The sequence below is a fragment of the Pipistrellus hanaki genome (assembly GCF_964339955.1).
Source record: "Pipistrellus hanaki genome assembly, chromosome: 12".
Lineage (NCBI taxonomy): Eukaryota > Metazoa > Chordata > Mammalia > Chiroptera > Vespertilionidae > Pipistrellus > Pipistrellus hanaki.
The window spans coordinates 31,726,016-31,743,574 of NC_140514.1; the positions used below are offsets into that span (position 1 = coordinate 31,726,016).

The following is a 17,559-nucleotide window of genomic DNA, read 5'->3' on the forward strand; positions in this document are numbered from 1 at the left end:
ATCTGACATCCTGTTCTGGGTCTCCCACTGACACCTCAACTCACAGCAAATCCCAAGTGAAATGCATCAATATTCTATACTTGTCCTTTTTGTGTCTCCCTCTCATTTGACTCTACCATTATCCATACAGTTGCCTACTTCCAACTGTGAACATTGTCTTTAATTATCTAATAGTAGGTAATCAATCACCTGTACAGTCTCCATTCTGGATTTCTCTCCACTCCTCCTCACCTAAGGGGCCACTACATTAATTTGCGCTATCATTATCCCTTATCCTGACTATGGCAGTGGCCACATAATTGGTCTCCTTGCCCTCCCATTTTTGGGCTCTTCTCAAGTCCATTCTCTATATTGCAGCCAGAGTGATTCTTTCTCACATGCATGTCTGAACCTGCCTCTCCCCTGCTAAAAGTATTTAATGGTTTCCTGTACTCTCAACCTAGCTAACCTATGCTCACCTCAGTCTCAGGCTGCTGCTCTGGCACTTGTCACACAGAATTGCTTGCAGCCTCCAACTCTCTCCCCCTATTTTCAGGCATTTTCACTCACTGTTCCCTCTGCCTGGGATCATCCGTCCTACTCCATTCTCTTCCTCTCTAATTTCATCTAGTCTTTCTTGATCCAGCATAGATGTTTTCTCTGTGATGGAGGTTTTATTTTATTTTATTTATTTATTTACTTATTTATTTATTTATTTATTTATTTATTTTACCTCAAAGGCTGAGTTAGGTGCCTCCTCTGTGCATTCCCATAGGACCCTATCATAGCACTTGTCACACCATTGTATCTTCTCTCTCTCCCTCACTAAACTGCAAACCTTTATGGGGTAGATGGTATACTAGTTATCCCAGCGGAGAGTGTCAGCCCATTGAATGAATTATAGAAGGTAGTCCTAAACTTTGGAAAGAACACAAGTGGGGACTAGGTCCCTGGGGCTGACCTCCAAGAGAGCTGCTGTTGAACATCAGACTGCTGGGCACTGCTGAAGCTCAGGGACATAGCTGCCTGCTGTAGAAATATCTGGATGTTAGAATCCTGGACCAGTTAGAACTGCTTCTAGGTCTTGTGGAGCTCTTCCTGCTGCCACCAGATGTTGGACTCAGGATCTGTGTCCACTGCTCCAACTGGCCTTTGATGGTCTGGAACATGTTAAACTGTGCTGGGGGGCAGGTGGGTTCTGCAAAAGGTCTGAGGCAGAAGCTGCTGTGCGAGGTCACAGGAGCTGCTGTGCGAAGTCACAGCCACAGTGCGAGGTCACATCGTGGCTGCCTGGCATCATGGCTGCCTGGCTGAGCCCTGGCACAAGGAGCTCTTGAAACAGGGTGGCCGATCTTGGCACAGCCATGGTGCTAGCTTCTGCCATCTACTTGCTTGGAGTGGAAGTGGATTGTGGCATGGCCATGTGCAAGGATTTATGGGAACGTCTTAGGATGCTGATGGCAAGTGACTTATGTTAAGGCCTGAGGTACCCACATCAAGTGCATTAAAGTGCTGCTGAAGTTCCAGACTTGAGCCCTTGCTAAAGGATTGATGACCTCAGATGGCAGATTTTGCAAAGTCAGCTCCTGCTTCCTTTCTAGTCAGACAACTGCATAACTGACCACCGAGTCTGTGCACACGATAAACTTGGGATGGGAGTTCCACTGATGGCCTTTGATCAGAAACTAATATCAACATGATATTCCTTTGCTAAATTGCATTAGGTGCTGGTGGCACCTGGCCAGGAGCTCCAAATGATCTATGTGTAGTAGTCATAGCTTGAGGTTCCCAAAACTTCAAAAAGTAGGTATCTTATGGTTGGAGGGGTTCTGTGATCCAGAAATAAAAATTTCCATTCCAAGCTATACTCTGGAGGTAACTCAACTATACACATTTCTTTTAATAACTGTGATGTTGCTAGGGGAACAGTAGTAATGAAGCAGACCTCCTTTCCAAGTGGCACCTGGCAAGGCTTTGAAAGGGCATTGTCAAAGCTGTGACAGCAGGGGCTAGGCACATTTTTGTAGGAGAAAAATTCCCTAAAAGTGTTATTTATTCACTAGAGACCTAGTGCACAAAATTCATGCACTTGGGGGGGGGTGTCCCTCAGTCCGGCCTGTACCCTCTCACAATCTGGGAGCCCTCAGGGTATGTCCAACTGATGACTTAGGCCTGCTCCTCCCAACAGTCAGACATCCTTAGCATTGCTGCAGAGGCAAGAGAGGCTCCTGCCACTGCCATTGTGCTCACCAGCTGTAAGCCCGGTTTCTGGCTGAGCGGCACTCCCCCTGTGGGATCGAGCTGAAATCGGCTCTCTGACATCCCCTCAGAGGTCCCAGATTGCAAGGGGACGTAGGCCAGGCTGAGGGACCCCATGGGTGCCTGGGAGACACACAGGAAGTTGGCCAGCCGGGGAGGAATTGTGGGAAGGCCTCAGGGCGTGTCCAGCCTGTCTTGCTCAGTCCCGATGGGTCGGACCCCAGTAGCAAGCTAACCTACCAGTCAGAGCATCTGCCTCCTGGCAGTCAGTGCATGCCGTAGCAAGTGGTTGAGCATATCATTAACATAATATGCTTTGATTGGTTGAACAGTTGACCAATCGACCAGACATTTAACATATTAGGCTTTTATTATATAGGATAAGTTGGACATTCCTTTGGGTTCAAGCTACCTATGAGAAAATGGCAATAAACCTCTAAATCATGGTTAGATTTTAAGTATCCTGGGAAGGGGGAATCCATCACAAGCACATAAGAAGAGAGCATCCTATAAACTTCTAAATGTTCTTGTTCTGGAAGGAAATTTAACAAATTCTGATCCATGACATCCTACGGTAAGTGCCCCGGTTGAGGCACGATACCAACAGAAAAATAGAGGATGTTGCCGAAACCGGTTTGGCTCAGTGGTAGAGCGTTGGTCTGCGAACTGAAAGGTCCCAGGTTCGATTCCGGTCAAGGGCATGTACATTGGTTGCGGGCACATCCCCAGTAGGGGGTGTGCAAGAGGCAGCTGGTCGATGTTTCTCTCTCATCAACGTTTCTAGCTCTCTATCTCTCTCCTTTCCTCTCTGTAAGAAAAATCAATAAAATACATTTTTTTAAATATAGAGGATGCTTTCCATTGTGGTGATGATGAAGCCATTTGATGCTTCCAATTACAGCCCTATGAATTCTTCATTACTGAGGAAGGAAGGTCCCCACTCCTGCTGAATATCACAGATTTCTGTTTATGCTGAGACCTCACTGTGTTTCTGCAAAAATCTGACGACTTTTTCCATCACTGTAGTTTTGTCCATTTCCCCTGTATTGTCAGAGAGCATAGAGCTAAGCTTTTTTTTTGCTTTTTTGCTTTTTTTAAAAAAAATGTATTTTTATTGATTCTAGAGAGAGAGAGATAAATGGGCAGGGATAGAGAGACAGAAACATTAATTGGCTGCCTCCCATACACCCTTATTTGGGATTGAGCCTGCAATCTGGGCATACGCCCTTCGGGAACTGAACCCTTCATTCATTAATGCGAGCTCTTCATTAACGGGTCAACGCTCAACCACTGAGCCACACGGCAGGGCTAGCCGAATGGGTCCTGGCTTCTGAAAATTTAGGGGACCTGTTTTATGTACATAACAAACTTGTTTCAAAAAGCTCTCTTTGCCCTGTCCTCATCTTCACCCATTAGATTTTCGATGCAGTGTTTCCTTGGAGTGGGCCAGGGTGGTCCTGTGGGGCCAGGCACCACCTGGGCCAAGGAGAAGCACCTCCTGCTGCCACCCTAGGAGCTGGAGGTGGAGGGGGCGCAGTGAACTTCTACATGGCCACCACAGTGTATGCCCCTGGGATCCTGAGGGAGGCAGGCTACTCTCACGGCCAACTCTGGATTCAGCTAGATCTAGATTTTGGTTTCTTCCTCTTCTGAGTCTTTTCTTTTTCCAGCTATAAAAATGCAGGTCTCAGATCCCTCCTCACAGAGTTGTTGGGAGGATTGAATGAGGTGCCTAGCATAGGATGTGGCACACATGAACTTGGGGTCAGTGTGTGTTCCCTTTCCCCACTCACAGCAACCAGAGAACCTGGGTTCCCTGGGAACTTGGTTTGAAGTGACAAGAATGAACTCATGGGTGGGTCATGCAGGAGAAGAAGCCGGCAGGGAGCAATGAGTTGGGCCTGAATCTGAAGTGGGAGTTGGAGGTACAGGTTTAGAAGGTCTCGGTTAGGGACACTGAGCTGGAGCCTAGGAGCAGATAAGACTATCTTAGGGAAGGTCTCAGGCCTAGGGAGCAGTAACGAGGTTTGCCTTTGCAAAAAAAAAAAAAAAAAAAGCAGAGGAGGAATGGTCTGTGGGATCAATGTTAGAAAAGAACCAGGATAAGAAGGGAGAAGCAACAGTGTTACACAATGCAGAGAGATGGAGGAGAATGTGGGTTTGATCTTAATGAGGTCATAGTTGTCCTTGGAAAGAATGTTGATGGCTGTTTTGTGAGGTTAATCATTTGTTGTAGTTCAGAGTAGAAAGACGGGCCATGTGGGTCTTGGAGTTCAAGAGCAGGACCCATCTTAACTGATAAATGGGGAAGGAAAGGCTGATAACTGTAGCAGCAAAAACTGTTCATAAATTAAACACAGGGCTCGTCTCCATTTCCAATCCCCATCCCACTAACTCCTGCCCAGTTTAAGAATATCAAGGAATAACCAAGCATGGTTGGCAGGAACCTGTGGAAGCATATACAAAACTATATACAGAGAGTTTTGTATTTAGTAACTACCATTTATTCTTTTCTGTGTTGCAGGCATTGTGCTGAATGTCTTGTGCATGTTACATCACTTACTCCTTATGACAATCCTTTAAAATATTACTGTCAATTAATGTTTGAGAAAACTAATATTTAGAGAAGTTAACTGTTGATAGTGAACTGGTGATGAGCTGAGATTAAAATTGGGACCTCTGATTCAAGTTCTTGCTCTTCCCTGGTCTGCTGGCATAGGGGTGGGCAGCGTGGGGAAGGGGACCTTTGGGAGTCAAGGGAGAAGGCAAGGCTTCTGAAAAGTTAGGGAACCTGTTTTATGTACATCACCCACTTCCCTGATGCTGCCCCGCCAAGTAGTAAGTGAAGTTTACTGTACACCAAAGAACCACCCAGAGCTGCATAGTACCATAACATTTTCTGCCCCGATGGAATTTTTTTTATCTGTTGTCTAATATAGAAGCTACTAGCTATCCATAGCTACTGAGCACTTAAAATGTGGCTACTGTGACCAAGGAACTGAATTTTTTATTTTATTTTAGTTTAATTTAAAATTAAATTTAAAAATTGATATTTGATTCAGTTATATATATATTAGGTTTAAGTATATTTTGAACAACTTAGTATGTGAAACTACTTTTTCAATTTAAAGTTTTGTAAATCTAAATACAGGTAGCATACAAATTGATATTTGCTTGCATGTAATATACAGTAGATTTCAAAGACTTATATGAAAGAAATGAATGTAAAATTGCTTATTAACAATTTTTAATTGGCTACATGTTGAAACAATATTTTTGATATTTTGGTTCAAATAAATATTAAAATTAATTTCACCTGTTTTTTTAAAAAAACTTTAATGTGGCTCCTAGAAAAATGTTAATTAAGTATTTAGCACACATTTCATTTCTGTTGGATATCTTTGCTCTAGAGGTAGGGTCCTGGTACTAATAGAAGTGGTTGGAAGGCAGCAAAAACTGTTGCTACTCTAGGCCTCTCCATTTTTCCTTCCTCCCCATCCTTCTTACTCCTCTTACCCTTGAGGTACGGAAGGTATTTTGCACTTAATTATATCTCTCCAGAGTGTTTAATTTTAAAAGACAGTAGAAGTTGTGTGAATGTGTCACATAAAGAACTGACTCGTTGTCACTGGATTTCAGGCCTCGGTGCGGGAGGTATTTGGCCTTTTAGAAGTCTCTATTGAACTTCCAGGGTTGTTTCTACTCACATGTTCTACCCATGTAAGTACTCATACTTGTCAAACCTGAGTCCCAGTTTAAAGACTCCAAAATGTGTATATGTAGAAAATTATTAGTTTGCTCATGTATATTGCTAGTCTACCTATTTCTAAAAATGGGCTTTGCTGAGGTGCTAAAGGACACTTGCAGTAAAAAACTTGTATTGCTCAAGCCTCAAATTTGAGTAGGCATCACTGGGTAAAAGACTAAAATGCTAAACATTATACATCTCCAAAGTTTGCTCTCCAAAGCCTCTATTAAAAGGATATGCAGCCAAAAAGGTTTGGCTCAGTGGACAGAGCATTGGCCTGCAGATTGAAGGGTCCCAGGTTTGATTCCGGTCAAGGGCATGTACTGTGGTTGTGGGCACATCCCCAGTGGGGGGTGTGCAAGAGGCAGCTGATTGATGTTTCTCTCTCATCGATGTTTCTAACTTTCTCTATCTCTCTCTCTTCCTCTCTGTAAAAAAAATCAATAATATATATATATTTTTAAAAAGGATATGCAGTAAAATCTCTTATTTATTTTTTAAAAATATATTTTATTGATTTTTTTTACAGAGAGGAAGGGAGAAGGATAGGAAGTTAGAAACATTGATGAGAGAAAATCATTGATCAGCTGCCTCCTGCACCGCCCCCCGCCCCCCACCCCCCCACTGGGGATGTGCCTGCAACCAAGGTACATGCCCTTGACTGGAATCGAACCTGGGACCATTCAGTCTGCAGGCTGATGCTCTATCCACTGAGCCAAATCGGTCAGAGCTCTTATTTATTTTTGATTAAAAAATAAGGTATCTTTGCCCTGGCTGGTGTGGCTTAATTGGTTGAAACGTTGTTCCATATGCCAAAGGTGGCAGGTTCAATTCCTGATCAGAACCCATAGGGAGATAACAAATCAATGTTTCTCTTCACATTAATAGTTCTCTCTTACCCTCCCTTCCTTTCTCTAAGATCAGTAAAATAAATAAATAAAGTAGTCTTGGTTTCTTTATATGTAAATTGGGGAAAGCAATAGAGAGAGAGAGAGTACTTGGGTAGACTTATGAGGGCTGAGAGGAAAAAATGAATTCATATTATGTAAAGTGCTTAGACCAGTGTCTGGAATATAATAAACCTTTAGCTCAATTGGTGTTAACTATTAATATAAAATATAAGCCATAGCTTATAGTTCACTGTGTCCACTGGCAAGAGAGCACTCCCTAATGAGTCCCTCCAACTCTGGAGAGCCCAGATTTGCAAGGATGGGAAACACAAAATCCTCCAGAGGGTCACTGGGAGTGACAGTAAGTGGAGCCACTACTGTGTCCACTTATTGGTTTCCAGGCACGTATTTTCTTCCTACTGGACACACCACCGTATAGTAGCCTCTGATTCAGTGCATATCCTGCATCCTGGAGGAGTGCCCAATCCTTAAGAGTCTTGCCTCCAAGATAACATTTTATAAACAACAGCCAGGTTATAAGATCCTTCAGGTAGGGAATCATCAATATAAATCCAGAGTCTTTCATGTCATCTGGAATATGATATTGGAGTTCCATATGTATTATTCAACCAAGTGAATAAATGAATTAGTGAAAAATAAAAAATGAATGCTGGATGAATACAAGACATTTGGGACTAGGGAGTGGTATAGGATGGATACAGATTTGGCAATATCATTCGTAATCATTTTTCACTTACAATCTATAAAGTCTGACTCTTGAATCCTTAACTCCCACTCTTACCTTTCTCATGAGTTTCAGATAAACATCTACAACAGCAAACTTGATGGTGATGTCTAATGTTCCAAAGCACCTGAAACAGAACATGTTCAAAATGAACTTATTTCCCCACTTATTAACCCTGTTCCTCCTCCTACTAATGCCACCCAGATCAGAATCTTAGAAGTCATTCTAGACTTCATCCTCTCCCTCCATCAATTTGTTACTAACATCTTGTTATTTCTGTATCTTCAATAGCTTAGGAATTTGAGTTTCCTCCCCATCTGGTTTCCTTCCCTCTAGCTATTCTTCCTTTCCTCTCCAACTTGCTTGTCATTGACAAACTGATTTTTCTAAAATACAGACTTAATCACGAGCATTCTTGTGTTTTCATATTATACAGTGTTTTACATAAACGTTAAAGGCAAGCCTTAAAATTAAATACCCATTGCATTTTGAAGTTATTTATTACATGTTCTTACAAGCTAATATCTTTTTAAAGAATGATACTTTGTAAAATGTGTTTGTACTCGTTCAATAGAAACTTATCTGGCCACTGGGTAAAGCTAGCAATAAAATTACTGGTGTGCAATGTGTTAAGATTGTCTAATAGCTCCCCACTGCTGTAGGATAAAACCCGTACTTCTTGGTTAGCCTGGCTTATAACATCTTCCACGATCTGGTCCTGTCCATCTTGCTTACCACTCTATAGAGCTATAAGCTTGTGGTGGTGGGAATTATATTATCCTCAACTTCATCATTTTAGTGCCTAAAACAGTTTTGGTGATCAAATACCGCTTCCCTAAATTAATGAATGAGGAAAGAAGATCTGAAATGGGCTTTGAAGATTGAACTGGGTGGATAAAATATAGACTGAACATCTAATCTGAAACTTTCCAATAATTATTGAGCTACTAAATTGAGTTTTTTTTATGAAATAGGTTCCTTGTTCCTTAATTTTTGTATCTCTGGGCTTCTGGTCAAGATGGTGACATAATTAAATACGGTACTTGAATCCTTCCACAACCACATCAAAATTATAACTGAACAACAGAATTACCATCATTCAGAAGAGCCTGAAATCTAACTGAACAGAAGTACTACAACTAAGAATATAAAAAAGAAGCCACAATGAGATTGGCAGGAGGGGATGGAGATGTTGGTCCCACACCCACATGTGGTGGATAAATATTGGGAGGAAAATCTCAGCTTCAGAGGACCCCTTCAGGAATGAGAAGTCCCAGCCTCACAACAAGCCCCCGAACTTGGGGTTCCAGTGCCAGAAAGAAAAGTTTCCATAAATTCTGGCTGCAAAAACCAGTGGGGATTGTGGCTGAGTGAGATGGAGGGCTGCTGGAGTCTCAGGCATTCCTCTTAAAGAGCCTGAACAGCCCTAGCTGGTTTGGCTCAGTGGATAGAGCATTGGCCTGCGGACTGAAGGGTCCTGGTTCAATTCTAGTCAAGGTCACATGTCCGGGTTGCAGGCTTGATGCCCAGTAGGGGAAGTGCAAGAGGCAGCCAATCAATGATTCTCACCATTGATGTTTCTATCTCTCCCTTTCCCTTCCTCTCTTAAATCAATAAAAATATAAAAAAATTAAATTAAAATAAATAAAGGGCCTGCACACAGATTTACCATACTTTTCTCTGTATAAGACGCCCCCTACTTTTCCAACCCCAAATTAAGAAATCAATATTTTAAACATTTTACTGTACTGGTTTTCCTCTTAAGACCTTCTTTTTGACATCTTAAGGAGTTGCTCTTCTTGTTTTCTTAACTGTCTGATCATACATTCAGTGGGAAGAGGTCCAAATTGTCTCTCTGCAGCTCTATTTCCATGCTGATTATATTTAGTTTGAATTTTGCAGAGTAAGACAATCGCTTACCAGTATTTATCTTTTTATTTTTTGACATCTTTATGGATTCAGAAGGCTCCTGTCCCTGTTTCATCTGCGAACTCAGAGTTCAAAACACTAGTTATAAGGATGCTCAATGGAGCTTAGGAGAGTAAATTTAGTGAGAACTCCAACAAAGAGGAAAAATAAAAATGGAACTAGAAAATATGAAAAAGTTCCAGTCATAAATGAAGACTACATTAACTGAAATGAAGAATACATTACAGGAAATCAATTATAGAATAGATTAAGCAGAAAATCAAATCAGAGATTTGGAAGATAAGGAAGCAGAAAACACCCAATCAAATCAGCAAAAAGGATCCAAAAATAATGAGGATAGTGTAAGGTATCTCTGGAACAACTTCAAATATATCAACATTCAGAAAGTGCCTGAAGGAGAAGAGAGGGAGCAAGAAATTGAAGACCTATGTAAAAAAAAAAAAATAATGATGATGAAGAATTTCCCTAATCTGGTAAGGAAGTAGATATACAAATCCAGGAAGCACAGAGTCCTAAACAAGATAAACCCAAAGAGACTGACACCAAGATGCATTATAATTAAAATGCAAAAGAGTAAAGACTAAGATAGAATCTTTTTTAAAAAAATATATATTTTATTGATTTTTTACAGAGAGGAAGGGAGAGAGATAAAGAGCTAGAAATGTCGATGAGAGAGAAACATCAACCAGCTGCCTCCTGCACAACCCCCACCGGGGATGTGCCCTCAACCAAGGCACATGCCCTTGACCGGAATCGAACCCGGGACCTTTCAGTCCACAGACTGACCCTCTACCACTGAGCCAAACCGGTTTTGGCTAAGATAGAATCTTAAAAGCAGCAAGAGAAAAACTGTTACCTACAAGGGAACTACCATAAGACTTCACAACAGAAACTTTACAGGCCAGAAGGGATCGGCACAAAATACTCAAAGTGATGAAAAGCAACAACCTACAACCAAGATTACTCTACCCAGCAAGGCTATTATTTAGAATTGAAGGACAGATAAAAGAACTTCCCAAACAAGAAAGAGCTAAAGGAATTCATTATCATCAAACCAGTACTACATGGAAAGTTAAAGGGTCTTCTTTAAGAAGGAAAAAAAAGATAAGAAATATAAATAATAAAATGACAATAAATACATATCTATCAACAACTGAATCTAAAAATAAAAATAAATGAACAAGCAGAACAGAAAAAGATTCATAAGATACAGAGACTATTTTGTGGTTGATAGATGGGAGGGGAGTTGGGAGGATGCTTGAAAAGGGGAAGGGATTAATAAGTACAAATTGGTAGTTACAGAATAGTCCCTAAAGTACAGCTTAGGGAATATAGCCAATAATATTGTAATAATTATGTATGGTGTCAGAAGGATGCTAGATTGATCAGGATGATCACTTGTAGATTATATGATGTCTAATCACTGGTTTGTATACTTGAAACTAATATATGTCAACTGTAATTGAAAAATAAAAAATTAAAATTAAAAAAAAATTTGGTATCTCCATGACCAGGCTAAGTGCTTGACACATTGTAGGTATAATTAATTAATTATATTATGTATTCAGCCAAATAAATTAATTATATTATGTATTCAGCCAAAGGTACATTTCTTTTGGGAAATGTAATGCTTACTTAATTACAGAGCAACTTATTTGGGAAGAGATGAAAACACCATTAATTCTTTGTGAAGAAGCTATTCTGCTGGTCAGATACCTGAGCAAACAGAACAGGTCTTAATACAATTTAATCAAGGACATTTCTTATTGACCAGAATGGACCTGCTGTTGGAGAGGACACCTGTCTTCCTGAGGTCAGTGGCTCCAGCATTAAATTTATTAACTGTAACCAGATCTGGCTACAGATGCTGCCAAAAACAGGGATATTCCAAGGTGTTGTTACTGGATACTAATTTTGGATAAATACCTCCTGGAGACTTTAAGTCTTTCAAAATGAAGACTGTATGCTATAATAAGTCATAACTATTACTGGCGTTTCCATTTCAGTGAATAGTTAACCTCATATTTTTTGTAATTGGGACATACAACATACATACTGGCATTTAAATACTTAAATGGAGTTCAGAAGTTAAATATTTTGCAAGGTCCTAGGAACCTGTTTTCAAAGTAATGAAAAGTGACCCTTCCCAAATAAGTTGCTCTGTAATTAAGTAAGCATTACATTTCCCAAATGTATCTGGTTGCAATACGATCACTCCCTTCGGAGAACTTGCAAATAAATTTAGTTAGTAAAAGCTTCTGCCAACATGATTCTAGTTCAGAGAACAACAAGGATATTCCCAGTTGCCAGTTGCTCTTATCTGCTGCTTCTCCTAATGCCTAATTTGGAATTTTGCTGTAGGCTAAGACTGGGTTATTAATCCCTAGACTTTTTTCCAACTAGTTGATTCTTTGGAGCTTTCGAGGAAACTCGTGGTCCATGGTATAGTGCCTTTCACTCAAACTAAAAAGGGTAAGCTGGTTAAAGTATCAATGGTCAAGACTGTAAAAAAAAATTTTTTCTTGACAGGAAGAGTATTCGACCTTGTTAGTTAAATGAGGAGATTAAAACTTAATAGCAACTTTGCTAATTTTCCATCATTAAGCTGAAATGTGGCTAAATATTTTCTACTATCATGCCAACACAAGAACGAATTTTCTTGCTTCCAGTTTAACTAGCTAGAAACGTCTGCAAATAAAGCTTCGATCTTAAAATGAGATGGTTTTCTTTTGATCCTCAAGGGCAGAGAATGGAGAAATGAAAAGGAAGGAGGCCAATTTATTCGTCCCAATCACCAAGAGGATTGGAGCTTTAGGGAAAATTTCCTGAGATGACAGAATGTCATTTACAGTGCTCTTAAAAAATTAATAAGGCAATTTGACTTTTAATGCTTCTGCAATCTTAGTGTAGTGGCTTTTTATAGCCCTGAGCTGTGTGTTTAAATGCACATCAAAATGTCAAAGTGGGCCTCTACATAACACCTCTTTTTGCTGTGTCCAAAGGGACTTCTTAATTATTTGCAGACTTAGAGCTGCATTTGAGAAGAATTTGACCCCTAACTAGTTATGAGCAAAGCTGGTCACCTGATGCCTTCCAAGGCAGTTAGGAGCAAATGTAACTTGGTTAGAGTTTGGTATTCCGGTAAGGGGCAGGGCAGGGTTGCCTAAGGATTAAGAGCATCTGCTGTAGAATCTGGTAAACTGTGTTTGAGTCCTGGATCAAGTCTCACTAATTATGAGACTTGTGCAAGTTACTTAAACTCTCATTGGTGAAAAGGAAACAATAATATCACCTACTGAGCATAACACAGAGCCTGGAACAATAGCAAGGGGATTGGTAAATCTTACCAGCAAAGAAGAAAATAAGCATCACCAACAGCAAAACATTACACCTGCAAGATTTTGTACTACATCCTGAGAATACAACAGTGTGTAATAAGATATTGATTCCATTCTTCCCAAGCTGGTATGGCACAACTTGGAGTGGGCAAGGAGCCAGGAAAGATTTACCAAGGAAGAAAGACAGAAGCTTGGCCTTGGAGGAAGTGTAGTATCCAGATAAGCTAACTGCAGGCCAAGGGCGTTCTCAGGGCTACCACAATTGCATAATTGAATCTTCTTGTCAACCTCATTGAGCATCTCACTTACCTCTATAACTAAGGATTCATAGACCAGGGAGGTAGGGGAACTTAAAAGGTTATTGGCTGTGTTACTCCTTTTTTTTAACTGAATGTTTTCAGTTTGGCCATTTGAAAACAAAGATTTGTTATTAGTTTAAAAAGAATTCTTGCCGAAACCAGTTTGGCTCAGTGGATAGAGCATCGGCCTGGGGACTGAAAGGTCCTGGGTTTGATTCCAGTTAAGGGCAAGTACCTTGGTTGTGGGCACATCCCCAGTAGGGGGTGTGCAAGAGGCAGCTGATTGATGATTCTCTCTCATCGATGTTTCTAACTCTCTATCTCCCTCTCTTCCTCTCTGTAAAATCAATAATATATATATATATATATATATATATATATATATATATTTTAAATCAATAAAATATATATTTTTCCTTAAGTAAATACTTTGTCAAATGTAGAATAGAAATAATTCTCTGCCACAACAAAATAAAAAAATTACTTATGCACCCACCTGTGTCTACCTTTGCTTGGAGATAGCGTAACAGACATGATCCTAACCCTGAGATACAATCAAAACTGAACCATTCAAGCTTATATATAGTTCAATAAATCATGTTTAAAGAAATGTGTATAGTCCAATTAGTCCAGGAGCAGCTCGAGAGTTAAGCCTCGGATTGACCTGTGACAGAGCCACAAACAAGTCCCAGCTTAGAGGACAGAGCCCTCTTAGCATAATTAAGCTTGACATGGCCGCTCCCTAGATCCTTCCTGGGTAGCTAATGGGCAATGGGAGGTGCAGCAAGTGCTGCCAAAACAAGTGAAACTCACAAGAACATTGTAAACATGTTGACCACTACCTTGTTTTGCTCTGACTATAAAATAAAGCCTCAGCTTGCTGGCTGGATCCTTTTCTGTGGCCTCATCCAGGCACAGGAGATCCACCGAGCCCCAGCTATATTCTCTTTGTCTTTTCTTTAATCCTTCACTGCCCCCTCTCAAGCTCACCGAATCCTTGGCTGTGCTGGCACAGCACATCCAGGGAAAATATAATAATGAGGTTCACTGGAGTGGTGGCAATGAAGAGAGGGAGAGGTGTATAGATTCAAGATCTTTTTAGAAGGCCTATTTTAGTTTATTTATTTTTATTTATTTTATTTTTTTTTAAATATATTTTATTGATTTTGTACAGAGATGAAGGGAGAGAGATAGAGAGTTAGAAACATCGATGAGGGAGAGTCATCAATCAGCTGCCTCTTGCACACCCCCTACTGGTGATATGCCCGCAACCAAGGTACATGCTCTTGACCGGAATCGAACCCGGGACCCTTCAGTCCCCAAGCTGACGCTCTATCCATTGAGCCAAACCGGTCCCGGCTATTTTAGTTTATTTTTTAAACTAGAGGCCCAGTGCATGAATTTGTGCACCAGTGGGGTCCCTTGACCTGGCCTGCAGGATTGAACCAAATTGGCTCTCTGACATTCCCCGAGGGGTCCCAGATTGGAAGAGGGCACCAGCCAGGCTGAGGGACCTCACCGGTGCAAGATCAGGATGGGGGAGTGATGTGGGAGATTGGTGAGCTGGGGAGGGACCTAAGGAGGGCTCCAGGGAGTGTCTGGTCCATCTCACTCAGTCCCAATCAAAGCATCTGCCCCCTGGTGGTCAGCACATGTTATAGTGAGCAGTTGAGCAACCTTAGCATATCGTTAGCATATTATTCTTTGATTGGTTGAACAGACAACTGGAAGACTAGATACTTAGCATATTAGGCTTTTATTATATAGGATATATTTTTGTTGATTTCAGAGAAGGAGAGGGAGATAGGAACATCTATGATGTCAGAGAATCATTGATTGGCTGCCTCCTGCCCGTCCCCCCACTAGGGATTGACTCCAAAACCTGGGCATGTGCTTTGACCAGGAATAGAACCAGGACCTCCTAGTTTACAGGTTGATGCTCAATTACTGAGCCATACCAGCTGGGATAGACAGCCTATTTTAAAAATGAAATATTGTAAGGAGAACAAGATATTAGGTAATATTTTCAAAAAAACCCCTCTTCTCTAGAGAACATGAAGATATTGATGCTCTACTATATCCAGAAACTTTTTTAAGAGGTTATATATTTTTTTAATCCCAAACATTGACATGTTAGGGGTAGGACTACTGAATGTCTTCTTGGAATCCTACTCATTCATTTATTATTTTATTCATAATTTATTATGTTTTTTACTTTGTGCCATACAGTATGTGTTAGGTATTGCATATATGTTAGTGAACAAAACAGATATGTTTCCTTCTCCCATGGAACTGGAGGAAGACAGACAATAAGAAGGTAAGCAAATAAATAACTATATAAGTACACATTCATACATTTACTCACTGAAGAACTAATATTAAGCACATATTATATGTTGGGAAATATTTTGGGTTCTGGGAATTTAATGATGAGCAAAAATAGTCTGGTTCCTGTCTTATGGAGCCCATATTCTGAGATGGAAAGGCAACTTACTCAAAGAGTTACATTAAAAGTGTAACTATGAAAAAGCTATGAAGGAATAGTCATAAAGAAATTTGACCCTACAAGGAGGTCAAAGAAAGCTTCCTTGAAGAAGTGAAGAATAGATGGAGAACTGAAAGATAATAAAGAGTTAGCTGGCAAAAGGAAGGAAGGGAGAGCATTTCAGAGAGAGGGAAGAGCATGTGTTTAAGGCCATAGTATATCTTAGAGGCTAAAAGATGGTGAGTATGGCCAGAAGAGGAAGGTGAACCTATAAAGGAGGCAGAAAGGGTGCAGTTGGAGGTGAAGGAGAAACCATGGGAAGAAAGTGTTTCAAAAAGAGAACCACAGACAGAGTCAAAGCTGCTGAGAGGTTTAGTAATATGAGAACTGAAAATGCCCCTGGATTTCACAACATGAAGGACATTGGTGAGCCCAGTGGAATTATGGGCTATAAGCCAGAATGGAATGTTTTGAGAGTGTAAGGAGAGGAAATGTAAAGAGTATGATTTTAGGAATTGCATTTGGTCACATGTAATGGAACCTGATAGCAGTAGTTTAAATAGGGTTATTTTTCTCACATAACAAGAATGACAGAGGGTGATGGACAGTTCAGGCTGGTGTAGTAGCTTCATGATGTAATGAATGCCCTAGAATCCTTCTTTCTGCTTTGTTGTCATCCTTAGTATATGGCTATTTTTTTTTTTCATTGTGAATGCAAGACAACTGTTCACTCTCAAGTCAATAGGAAGAAAGAAAGATCAGGGGGAAAGTTCTGGTGCCTATTGCAGAAAACAGAAATTTTCTGTAAATCCCCTGTCCATTTCAGCTTACATGTCATTGGCCCGAAGTATGGCATATGGCTGGGAGGCTGGGAAATGTAGCTCTTCAGCTTGACCCATTGCTGCTCCTAACAGAATCAGCTTCTGTTGGAAAAAGGGAGATGGATATTGAGAGCAACCATTGTAGTTACATACAGCACATACGAACCACACATTCAGAAAGTGTGTTGGTAAAGGAAAGGAGAGAGACAAGATGATAGTTGGAGAGGAATGTGGAACTTAATTTTTTTTTAAATTTAAATTGGAAATGACTTGAACATATTTAAAGACAAAAAGGGTCTAATCAGGAGACAGAGTCAGAGGGAGAGAGAGGATTTGAATATAAAAGAACAAAAGAGGTAATTAATTCTGCCCACTATGTAGCTCAGTGGTTGGGCATTGACCTATGAACCAAGAAGTCACAATTTGATTCCCCATGCCTGGTTTCAGGCTTGATCCACAGTTGGGATCCACAGAAGACAGCAGGAGGCAGCCAATCAATGATTCTCTCATCTCATCTCGCTCTCTCTCTCTCTCTCTCTCTCTCTCTCTCTCTCTCTCTCTGTTTCTGTCCTCCTTCATTTCTGAAATCAATAAAAATGTATTTTTTAAAGTGTGTGTGTGTGGGGGGGGGGGGGTAGGGTAAGGCAGGGGCTGGGGTGGGAACCAGGTGGAGGGGAGCTATGGGGGGATAAAAGAGGAACAACTCTAATAATCTGAACAATAAAGATTTATTTTAAAAAAGAAAGAAGAAACAACAGTGATGAGAGAGGATCACTGATTAGCTGCCTCCTGCTGGCCTTCCACTGGGCATCGAGCCTGCAACCCGGACATGTGCCCCTGACTGGATTTGAACCTGGGACCCTTCAGTCCACAGGCTGATACTCTAACCACTGAGCAAACCAGTTAGGGCAGTAAGAGCAATATTTATGTGATGATGGTGAAGACAGTGCTATATTGAATATTATGGTAAGGAAGGCAGAGAATGTTGAAGAGTATAATACTTTTTTTTAAATCTTATAATAAATGTTCCCCAAACAGCTGTGATTTAAAATTTTTTCTACATATA

The 17,559-nt window shown here is 40.6% G+C and overlaps 1 pseudogene across 1 annotated transcript; it reads right to left on the reverse strand.

Moving 5' to 3' along the window:
• Positions 1–921: 921 nt before the first annotated feature.
• On the reverse strand, positions 922–16,571 carry LOC311631142 (neuronal PAS domain-containing protein 2-like; annotated as a pseudogene). Its single transcript has 3 exons — positions 16,504–16,571; positions 7,635–7,748; positions 922–1,519 (listed from the first exon to the last, which is right to left on the reverse strand). The product of its transcript is annotated as a neuronal PAS domain-containing protein 2-like (transcript).
• Positions 16,572–17,559: the final 988 nt, after the last annotated feature.